The sequence below is a fragment of the Rattus norvegicus genome, chromosome X, assembly GCF_036323735.1.
Source record: "Rattus norvegicus strain BN/NHsdMcwi chromosome X, GRCr8, whole genome shotgun sequence".
In the NCBI taxonomy this organism is placed as follows: Eukaryota; Metazoa; Chordata; class Mammalia; order Rodentia; family Muridae; genus Rattus; species Rattus norvegicus.
Window position 1 is genome coordinate 139,569,350 of NC_086039.1, and position 12,044 is coordinate 139,581,393.

Sequence of the window (12,044 nt, forward strand, 5' to 3'; positions counted from 1 at the left end):
CTATGAGTGAGTCAGTATTCCTCCATGGTTCCTGTTCCAAGATCCTACTTGAGCTCCTACCTTAATGTCCCTCAATATAAGATAAAAATAAGTCCTTTCCTCCTTCAAGATGCTTTTGGTCAGAGTGTATTATCACAGCAACAGAAAGGAATTAGGTAACTTGGCCAGAAGGACCTACAAGAGGGCTGCATTTAACTACCAGATTCATATAACTAGCTGAGGATCTTTGAAAAGTTTAAAGCCAAAGCTAATGTATTCTTATTCTTTTAGCCAGTTTTCATTCTTCCCTCACCCCCCCCCATTCCCAGTGAAAGTTGATAATGATGACTGTTGAGGAACAGAGGCCAGAGGACAAAAGATTCATGCCCTTGGAAAAGGACTAGAATTCCTCACTGTGGGTGGAAAAGCTGAAAAAAAGCTGGTCTTTGTTTCTCTAAGCCCATTTCTTTGCACTTACCCTCTTGCTCTCTAAGCTACATTAGTCTCCTTTTTGGAAATGTCTGATCTTTTCCCATCTCAGACACTTCAGAACTTTATCTTCCCATTGATTGGAAGATTCTTTGCTTAGCACGGCCCATGCAGAGTCCCTTGTCACTCATGAAGCCTCACCTGAATTAGCACCTCTTAGGAAAGACCTATTCTGGTCACACTATGTCCTGTCCTGCCATTTGTTTCTTTTTAAAGTGTATTTTATATGTATGAATGTTTTGTCTGATGTATGTATGCACACCACATTACCTCTTTTGGAATTACAGTTATAGACAGTTGTCAGCTTTCGTGTGGGTACTGGGAATTAAGTCCATGTTCTCTAGAACAGCAGCCAGTATTAACTGCTGAGACTTCTTTCTTGCCCCATTGTTTCTTTCCTTTCTTTAAAATCTTATCCTATGATAGAAGTTTTTTCTTTGCCCTTTTTGCATTATCCTTCAGTAGACAGCAAATATCTCAGAGATCCATTGCTATTTTTAAAAAGAGTGCAGTCACTGTAGTGACTATACTATACTATAGTAAGAACCCATCCCCCAACACACAGGCGACTCTTTTACGCCATTTTATGTATTCCCATAGCTTTACTCACTACTCCAAGTGCTCTCTGTATTCTTGGTTATGGTCTAGCTCTCCCTATGAGACTGCAAGCTCTATGATGGCAGGGAGTGGGCCCATCTAGATTGCTTGCAAATCACCAGTACTCAGCAAAAGTCCTGATATTGGCTGAATGACAAAGTCTTCCTTAGCTTTTACATTGAAGACTAAATGCATGCCACTTGCATGTTCTCCTGGTGAACAATGCTTGATTTGGTGAGGGGAGAATATCTTATGTAGCCCTGGCTTGCCTTAAAATTCTTTTATAGCTGAACATGACCTTGAACTTCTATGCCTTTTGTTTCCACACCGTGTGCTGTGATAACAAGCATGTAGCACTCCACCTTGTCTGTGCAATGCTGAGAAACAAACCCAGAGCTTTGTGCCTGCTGGGTGAGCATTCTATCAACAATTTCAATAGTTGGGTTTATTTGAAAGCATTGCCATGGGATGAAGATAGAGCTCAACGGTACAGCATTTGCCTACATGGGCAAGGCCCTGGGTTCCATTCTCAGCATTGCAAAAACCAAACCAAACCAAACCAAAACAGTAAACCTACCCTAGCTCATGCCTGTTACCATTTGAAAATGTGTAGACAATTCAGCCTTCAGAGTTCTCTAGAAGAATGAAGTAGTGAGTGTACCATCTAAATGCTAATGGTCAATGGTTTTCAGTTAGAGAGAAATCAAGGTTTTGTTGTTTTTCCTAATATATTGGGTCAGAATTCCTCTGGCACTCTGAGGGACAGTTGTATAACTTAATAGTTTACTTCTTGGGCACTTTGCCTCTTGAATTGTTGCTTTCTCAAGTTCCAAGTAAGACTTGGGATTCTACACCGAATTCTGTCAAAACACCTTGTATGAAAGTATTTAGATTCTGGTTTTGCAATTATGCATTTGGTTTGGTTTCTTTGCCGAAGATAAAATGGAGTCTTAGCAACCCTGGACTCTTAGGTCAAGCAAATTGAGCTCCAGCTACTATCCTTGTAATGATTATGCTCATCTGTGCTACAGAGCGTATCTCGGCTTTGGAGGCACAGAAAGCCTGCTTTCCATAAGAATCACTAGGTCTCCCGTTCCTTCTTTCTGTCGTTGTTGTTTCATGAGAGACCAGTGGTCGGACTATTATTCTTTTGTCATCTGAGGAAGCAGCCATTTTCTAAATATGTATCACCTTACGAACCAGAAAGAACGCAATTTGGCTTTGTAGGCATGTGTTTATATTCATGTATTTACTCGGGAGATATCCAGACAGATGCTGGGGATACAGCAGTGCACAACACAGACAAATCCCCTACCCTGAGATTGCAGTCTAATGAGACTCCTTATGGACAAAAGGTCTTGATAAGTATAAAATGTTTAAAATGATTCTCAGTTGAATATGTTTCATTGAGTATTCATTTGGCAAGTTGGAGTGAGGCAGCCCCTCATTATTATTATTATTATTATTATTATTATTATTATTACTATTATTTCTGGTTAAGATTATGCTAGCATCCTTCTAATTAAATCTTGACTCTCTGTGGTTTAGCAGGTTCACAGAGAGTTTCACAGGTTAGTAGAGTTTCAATATATCTAGGGTTAATTTTTCACAAATAAAACTGTGTATCAATAGGATATAACTATTAAAACAGATGATTCAGAATTAAAATTCATATAATGAAAATCTTCGATCCTACTGCCCACCCTTACCACACCCAAGTTCTGCCCTATAGAAGCAGCCACTGAAACACTATTATCTGTTTCTTCTAGTTAAGCCCACATTCCTTTACAGTAGTGTTTTCTTGGTATTTCTACACTGATCCATTTCAGATATCACCTATCAGTTTCTTGTTATGGTAGAAAAGCATTAGCCAGATGAAAATCTGAGAATCTTATTCTGATTAGGTGCACTGCCCTTTCCCCGTGTTTTGAAAGACTACAAACATGTGTACTGTTACAACTATGTGAATACCATTCATCATAGAACGAAGCCATACAATGATTATTTTTCTTGGCTTATAATGTATTGTCCCACATTCACTAATCATCTTTTCATTTTATTTTCTTTTCCCTTATCTCTCACCCACACATCTGAAATCCTTCATAACTTCTCTGCACTATTAGATATTCTACCGACCCCCCTTTCTTTCTCAAACACCACCTTTCTAGAGTCTGCCAGCTTTTTGTAACCATCTTGCCTGCCTGTTCTCAAAGCCTGCTGTGCAATGGCCACGCTGAGCCTTCTTTATGCTACTCTGATGGGATCCAGTTTCTTAAGTCATATTTCTTCCTTCTTCTTGTGTTAATCCTTGTTGTTGCACATATCCTCCCATGGCCTGTAAGAGGGGTACCTGAGCCATCCTTCCCCTTGGTCATCATCTTTGTTTGCGTGCCTTACATTCCTCTCCTCCCAAGAATTAAGAAATTCCTACCCAAATCACAAAGCCAAAACTGTCCCATCTTCCAGCAGATTTTGATGAAAATTTATGATGTCTGATACAACTCTAAGAAGAACAAATAGACTATTAGAAATTGCTTGTAGGATGCTCCACAGATTTCTGCTATAGCAAGGCCACTAGCGTTTAGCTTACTAAGCAGAGGATGTCACTATTGTTTGGATAGTCAGATTTGTCTTATTGGGAAAATGATTTTTCTCTTTGTTCCTATATTCCATATAAGTAGGTTTGTTTGGTAATTTTTTTTCTATTTTGATGTGCTTTAATCAACTCAATGGCTGGGCCACTTCCTAACCTCCATGCAGTTAATCTATCCACTGCCGCAAGCCCCCATAATCTTACATCTTATCTTGGCTGCTCTGGATCCAGAGGGCTGCCCAGCTGGGCCTCTCTCTCCCAGACCCTTCACATGTTGGCCATGCCTCCTTGTCCTTCATTCTCCTCAGGTGGGTCCAGTAATAAAGATTTTAAAAATCAGTAGTCCCCTTGCATTTCTGAAATGATGTCTTGCCTCATACTTGATTAGTTTTATAGCTAAAATGAAATGCTAGCTTGAAAATTATTTTTCCTCATGTTTTAAAAATATTTAATTATTTTTATTTATCATATGAGAGAGGGAGAGAGGTAGAGAGAGAGAGAGAGAGAGAGAGAGAGAGAGAGAGAGAGAGAGACGGAGAGAGAGACGGAGAGAGAATTCACACATGCCATGTGTGGAGGTCAAAAGACACAACTCCATGGAGCTAATTCTCTTTTGCTCTTCTCAGTGTTTTTGGTGATTCAGCTTATGTTGTCAAGCTTGTGTGCCAGCCCTCACTCGCATTTAAACTTTTTATTTACCGTGTGTGTTGTGTATGCATGTGCGTATGCACACACATGTCATGGTTTACAAACAGAAGTCAGAGGACAACTCTACTACCACTGTGCTCAGTGGACAACAGGTATGTGATTTTTCAATGTCTGGAAAATAGAGAGAGTTTCAATTTCCTTACGTGTGAAAGAAGCCCACCACATTTGAACAGCTTCCTTGATATATTTCTATACCATATAATTATCCAATTTAAAATGTATATGTATCCCATTTTAAATGTATATGATCTTTATTAATTTCTTTCACTTAGTACAATGGGAAAGATATTCTATCCATGTGGCAATATGTATCAGTATGTCATTCCCTTTTAATTTCTTGATTGGTCAAATTATTTTAATCAAGTTCATGGTCAGCAGTAAAATTGCATGCAAAGCCCCTGTTTAATGTTAAGGACCATCACTATGCTTACTTGTAATGTGCTGAAGGTGGGACCTGTTCTCAAATCTTCTTTCTTGGTGGGGTAAGGTACAGATGTGCCACTCACATTGAAATTAAGGATTGCCCGAATGAATTTATGACTGCTGGGGGTCATTGGAAGGTCTTCAGTTCTGAAGTGAAGCCAATGATACAATTCAGGAGGCACCATCCACATCCAGCGTGCTTATCATTGGCTTTTAATTTAATTGTTTTGAGATAGGGTCTCGTGTGACCTATGCTGGCCTTGAACTTGCTGTGCAGTTGAGAATGGCTGCACACTTTGTCCTCCCGCTTCTATCTTCCTAGTTTGGGGATTATAAGTGTGTGCCACAATGTGCAGTGCTAATGAACACTGCTCCAATCATATCCATATTCCACACCGAATTATTCATCAGTTGAAAGGCACCGTATTTTCACCTGGGAACTATTATGAACAATGTTCCTTTCAGCAGTACTTTGTCAGCTATATTTTCACTTCTCTCTCTCTCTCTCTCTCTCTCTCTCTCTCTCTCTCTCTCTCTCTCTCTCTCTCTCTTATTGAGGTAAGTTCTCCTTGTCTAGCTCTGAATGTTCTGGAACTCATTGTGTACACCAGACTGACCTTGAATTCAGAGATCTACTTGCTTTTGCCTCCCAAGTTCTGCAGTTAAAGGTATGTGCTACCTCACCCGGCTTATTTTTCACTTTTCATGGCATCTATGAAGTTAGACATAGAATCGATTCTTCATATAGTAGCCCCATAGACAACATTTTGTTTTGAGACAGGGTTTCACTATATAACTGAATAGTTACAGAAATAAGCCACCACTTCTGGCCCATGGTCACCTCTTTGAGGGCCCTCCATACAGTTTTCTACAGCAGCTGTAGCATCTTGTAGTTCCACTAATAGAGCACACAAATTCCAATTTCTACATTCTCCCCAAAAGTCACTGCTTGTCTTTTGTTCTATCTTAGTGGGTACGGAACAGTCTCATGGTTTTTTTTTTTTTTTTAATTAGGCAAAGAATTTTATTAACCCTTTCCACACTTTATGCCCGGGCATCTTCATCTTACTTTGCTGTAAAGAATGAATTAGGCATAAGCAAAAACTGAAAAGAGCTGCAGTGTCCGGGGGGCTTGGGCTTAAAAATATTAGAGATCTAGATTTTATCAGATCCATAATAAACAAAATTTTTTTAAAAATCCCTCATGATATAAAACAGCAGCTCCTGTTGTAGCTTCTGCAAGGGTCACTTCTTCAGAAGGTGCTTCAGTTCAGTTCGCCTCGTTCTTAGAAGCCTCAGCATAATTCTCCACCAGATCTGGAACTTTATCGTCGTCATCCTCTCCAGTAGCAACTGGTGCCTTTATCACCCACAGATTGGGCAGAGCGTCAGCCGGTCTCCTCAGACTGGTCAGACGGTCTGCTCCAAGCTGGTTGAGGACGCTGGGAAGCATTTCTGTCAGCTGCTTTGTCTCGGCGTGGCCTGTCATGGAGAAGGTGTTTGCTGCCAGAGACGCCTGAACTATAGGGTTGTTAAAATGGATCACTGTTCCTTGCTTTGTAAACCACCTCTTCAATACCAGAGACATTGTTTAGCCCTAACTTCTTTTAGGAGAACCGAAGTGTTTTTATCGTCTGCTGTGGCTGTTCTGGGAACCACCTTTCTACGAGCACTTCCTTTCCCACCAATACGCACTTGTGCCTGCAGTTTGGCGAGTTTTCCTGGTTCCTGATCGTTTCTTTCATCTTGTCGGAGTGGAAATGAGGCCGCGCGGGGAACTAAGGTTCATAATCTGGGAGTCTTGGGCAGAGCAGCTGAGATAAGGTGCACACACGCGGGGACACAAGATGGCAGCTAGAGCTCGTGCTTTTAATACATGTTTCCTTATTGACTAGCGGTGTTAAACACCTTCTCATATGCTTATGCTTTCTTATTTTCTTTGGAGAATTATCTATTTAGTTCCTTGGCTAGTCAAAACTATTTCTAGAAAAAAATATAGAGAAACTAAATGTTTCATTCTAACCATTCCAAGGGTGCAGTTCAGTAGCATATTCATAAAACGGCAGCAATGAAAACTCAACTTTAGGACGCCTTTTTTTTTTCAAGGACAAAGGCTTGTTTTATTTTAATGACTGATCCACGTGAGGCCACAGCCTGGCCACAATGTACAGACATGAGGGAAGCTTCATTTCTTGGTCTCTTCCTCCTTGGACAGAGTCTTGTTGATCCCCTCCTTCTTGGCTTAGAGGCGCTCCTCCCAGCGCTTTCGTGCTTCCTTGGTCTTAGACCTGCAAGCCCCAGCCTGGTCAGCCAGTAGCTTCTTGGCGGGCCTTGTCTGCCTTCAGTTTGTGGATGTGCTCCATGAGAATCCTCTTGCTCTTGAATACATTCCCTTTGACCTTCAGATACAGGGTGTGATATATATGGCGGTCAATCTTCTTAGATTCCAGCTATCTCTGAGAAGCCGGCACAGGATCCTCATCCTTCTCATCCAGGTCACCTTCTCAGGCATCCAAGCGTTGGCAGTACCCTTCCTCTTCCCTATGCTCATTTGCCTGCCCTTCCGTCGGTCCAAGGTGTTCTTCAGGCATCGAGCCCGGGAATGGACGGACAGTCACAGGCTTCCGGATGATCAGGCCATCTTCGATCAGCTTCCTGATCTGCTGACGGGAGTTGGCATTGGCAATTTCTTTGGTCTCATTGAGGTCCAATCAGACCTTCTTTTTACCACAGCAGAGGACACTAGAGGCAAGCTTCTTCTGTAGCCTGAGCATGCTCATGGCTGCAGACACAGCAGCGAAAGGAAAAGGACCCCTTTCGTCAGGCCAGACAATGTACTAGTAAATAGATCTCTCTCCTCCATCCCCTGACAGCCATCATTCTACTCTCATTATGAATACAGCTGCTCTTGGTGCCTCTCATAGCCCTTGCAATTCTGTCTATGTTTGCGAATTTGCTTTGCCTGCCCACAGAAGAAAGTTATTGAAAATTTCCTAGCGGTTATATTGAATTGTAGGTCAGTTCCGAAGTTGTTCCCATCTTAACACTAGTGAAAGTTTTGCTCTTTGAACTCAGATGCCTTTGAATTGGTTTAGGGTCTTTAATCTCTTTATAATAAAGTGTACTTTTTTTTTTTTTGGTTTTTCAAGATGGAGTTTTTCTGTGTGCCTCTGGAGTCCTGAAACTTATGCTCTAGACCAGGCTGGTCTTGAACTCACAGACATCTGCCTGTCTGTGCCTCCCAAGTGTTGGGATTAAGAGCATACCCACTATATAGTGCACTTTTAGAGTACAAGCTTTATATCTGTTCTGTTACACCAAAAGAATAATAATAATTAATAACAATTTCATTATTTTATGTGATTGTTGTATTGTTACTCTAGTATTTGGAATAAGAGTATTGTTTTAAAGAAATCACTGTGGTCAACCTCGGAGTTTAAAATCAAAAGTCATTACTCTTTTCAGGTTATTGTTCTCAGAGATTCCAATGTTTTCCAATGTCCCACACAGTAATAAAGCTTCAAAAATGAAATTATCCCATTAGTATGTTTTGGTAATGTGGAAACAATTGAGTTCACTAATGGATTTAACATTATCATAAAAATGCCAAACCAGCCCCATCCTATTAGAAAGAAGTGAGTGTAAACTGTTGACTGTCCCTGGAACGAGTCTGCTAGTACTTTAGATACTTAATGTGCTCCCTGGGTTAGTGGGTTTTGCTGGAATTCGAATCCTTTTCTTAAGGACTTGGAAAATTCCTGGGTGCTGGTATTAACCTCTCCCTTTTTTTAATGGGCTGAAAAAAAATGAATCCAATGAGATGAAATTGTTCTCAAGAGCCAAGATCAGGACTCAGCTGTTACTGTTCTCAGTTAATTTGGGTTTCAGGAGTAGACAGGAACTCACACCAACCTCTCAACTAGGGAGATTGCTCCTCCATTTTTCTTCATCTTGGCCTTAAAATGTCCCAGCTAGGATTGTCTTTAAAATTCCAGCTCCCTTTTTGTTATGCTTAAATAAAGGCTAAGCAGTTTTATTAAAACATCTGTATACTGGTTAAAATTCAAGTGTGGGATAAATATGAGTTTTACTTGAAACAATATTTTCTGTTGTTTTAAAGAAGTTTCTATGCTGCTCAGAAGTTTTAAAATGTTTACCCACATTTTGTGCCAGCTTAAAAAAAGAAACTTGTCAGACTGGAGGCATCTGAGAAGCCAGGGCAGGGGTCTGGGAGCCAAGTTCAGCCTGCAGACATGTTTCATTTGGCCATTCTGCTAGTTTTAAAAATAGCGAAATTAGTTGCCAACATTTTTAAAAAATCAAGTAGTTTCACATAAAAACTTGGGACTTGTGATTTTTTTCTTACTATCTCTAGTCCTCAATCATTTCAGCCTGTCCCAGGCTGCAGTTTGCTGAGGTCCCTCTTCTGTCTCATTGTATTCAGGAGTTGAAATGATGGCCCCAGGAGGCCTCTGAGACTCTGACTCCAGACCAGATTCATTAATCCCCCTCTGATGTTTGGAGACATCATTACTGCTCAGCGTTAGTCAATAGCTAATTACTTATCAATTTCTCAATACTTGTTTGAACTCTGACACTAAGAATGTTATTTATATAACAGATAAAGTTAAGGAAGGGCTGGTTAATTATTTTACATTTTCAAAGGATTTTCTTGCTTGGATGACATTCTTCTGGATACATTTAGGGTTTTGTTTTTTTTAAAACGTAACTCATTGACAGAAGTTCTGAAAAAGCCACAGGTAATCAAGATCGGCCACATCTATACACAATGAAACATTATTTTAACCTACATTTCCAGCTTAAATCTGACTTTGTAAAACTTTTCTTCCTTTCATATCTCTCCTCTTCTTTCAAACATCTATGATTTACTTGTCTATCCAACCTACAAGCAGGCTAGTAAGAAACCCTCTATTTAGTCAATAAATATTTCCGCGATGGGGCTATGGCTACAGTTAGGTGGTAGAGCATGTATCTAGCTGGTGGGAGACCCTGTGTCCCATATGAGAGACCCTGTGTCTCTACAGCAAGAGAAATACATGCTTGAGCACCTGTAAGCTCAATAGCAAGTGCTATTCTAGGTACTTAGGGTAGTACAGCAATCCCAAAAGACCAAGCCCACTTACAAGGCAACATACTGGTAGGAGAGAGGAAACAGATTGTTTCTGAAAGTTGAAGTTAGAATTAAGATTCAAACATGGTTATCACCCTGTACAAAGCTTAAGTCCGAGTGGATCAAGGACCTCCACATCAAACCAGATACACTCAAACTAATAGAAGAAAAACTAGGGCAGCATCTGGAACACATGGGCACTGGAAAAAATTTTCTGAACAAAACACCAATGGCTTATGCTCTAAGATCAAGAATCGACAAATGGGATCTCATAAAACTGCAAACTTCCGTAAGGCAAAGGACACTGTGGTTAGGACAAAAACGGCAACCAACAGATTGGAAAAAGATCTTTACCAATCCTACAACAGATAGAGGCCTTATATCCAAAATATACAAAGAACTCAAGAAGTTAGACTGCAGGGAGACAAATAACCCTGTTAAAAAATGGGGTTCAGAACTAAACAAAGAATTCACAGCTGAGGAATGCCGAATGGCTGAGAAACACCTAAAGAAATGTTCAACAACTTTAGTCATAAAGGAAATGCAAATCAAAACAACCCTGAGATTTCACCTCACACCAGTGAGAATGGCTAAGATCAAAAACTCAGGTGACAACAAATGCTGGCGAGGATGTGGAGAAAGAGGAACACTCTTCCATTGTTGGTGGGATTGCAGACTGGTAAAACCATTCTGGAAATCAGTCTGGAGGTTTCTCAGAAAATTGGACATTGAACTGCCTGAGGATCCAGCTATACCTCTCTTGGGCATATACCCACAAGATGCCCCAACATATAAAAAAAGACACGTGCTCCACTATGTTCATAGCAGCCTTGTTTATAATAGCCAGAAGCTGGAAAGAACCCAGATGCCCTTCAACAGAGGAATGGATACAGAAAATGTGGTACATCTACACAGTGGAATATTACTCAGCTATCAAAAACAATGCCTTTATGAAATTCATAGACAAATGGTTGGGACTGGAAAATATCATCCTGAGTGAGCTAACCCAATCACAGAAAAACACACATGGTATGCACTCATTGATAAGTGGCTATTAGCCCAAATGCTTGAATTACCCTAGATGCATAGAACACATGAAACTCAAGACGGATGATCAAAATGTGAATGCTTCACTCCTTCTTTAAAAGGGGAACAAGAATACCCTTGGCAGGGAATAGAGAGGCAAAGATTAAAACAGACACAGAAGGAACACCCATTCAGAGCCTGCCCCACATGTGGCCCATACATATACAGCCACCCAATTAGACAAGATGGATGAAGCAAAGAAGTGCAGGCCGACAGGAGCCGGATGTAGATCGCTCCTGAGAGACACAGCCAGAATACAGCAAATACAGAGGCGAATGCCAGCAGCAAACCACTGAACTGAGAATAGGACCCCCGTTGAAGGAATCAGAGAAAGAACTGGAAGAGCTTGAAGGGGCTCGAGACCCCATATGTACAACAATGCCAAGCAACCAGAGCTTCCAGGGACTAAGCCACTACCTAAAGACTATACATGGACTGACCCTGGACTCTGACCTCATAGGTAGCAATGAATATCCTAGTAAGATCACCAGTGGAAGGGGAAGCCCTGGGTCCTGCTAAGACTGAACCCCCAGTGAACTAGATTATGGGGGGAGGGCGGCAATGGGGGGAGGGTTGGGAGGGGAACACCCATAAGGAAGGGGAGGGGGGAGGGGGATGTTTGCCTGGAAACCGGGAAAGGGAATAACATTCGAAATGTAAATAAGAAATACTCAAGTTAATAAAAAAAAAAAAAGATTCAAACATGGGCTACGGTGAGTGTGACCCAGCTTTGGGAGTGTTATTTTGATAGGGCAATGACAATTTAGGAGCCATATGAGGGTGTGTGTGTGTGTGTGTGTGTGTGTGTGTGTGTGTGTGTGTGCACGTGCGTGCGTGCGTGCGTGCGTGCGTGCGTGCGTGTGTGTGTGTGTGTGTGTGTGTGTGTTGGGGGGGATTGATCTAGGTAGCTAGGAAAAAAAAGACAAAAGTGTGAAGGCTACAATCCACAGACTGAAAGAAACTAAGAAAAAGGACCCAAGGGAGGATGTGTGAATCTCACTCAGAAGGGGAAATAAAATAGTCCTCTGAGGTGGATGG

The 12,044-nt window shown here is 41.1% G+C and overlaps 1 pseudogene; it reads right to left on the reverse strand.

Moving 5' to 3' along the window:
* Positions 1-5,838: 5,838 nt before the first annotated feature.
* Btf3-ps4 (basic transcription factor 3, pseudogene 4) lies at positions 5,839-6,534 on the reverse strand (annotated as a pseudogene).
* Positions 6,535-12,044: the final 5,510 nt, after the last annotated feature.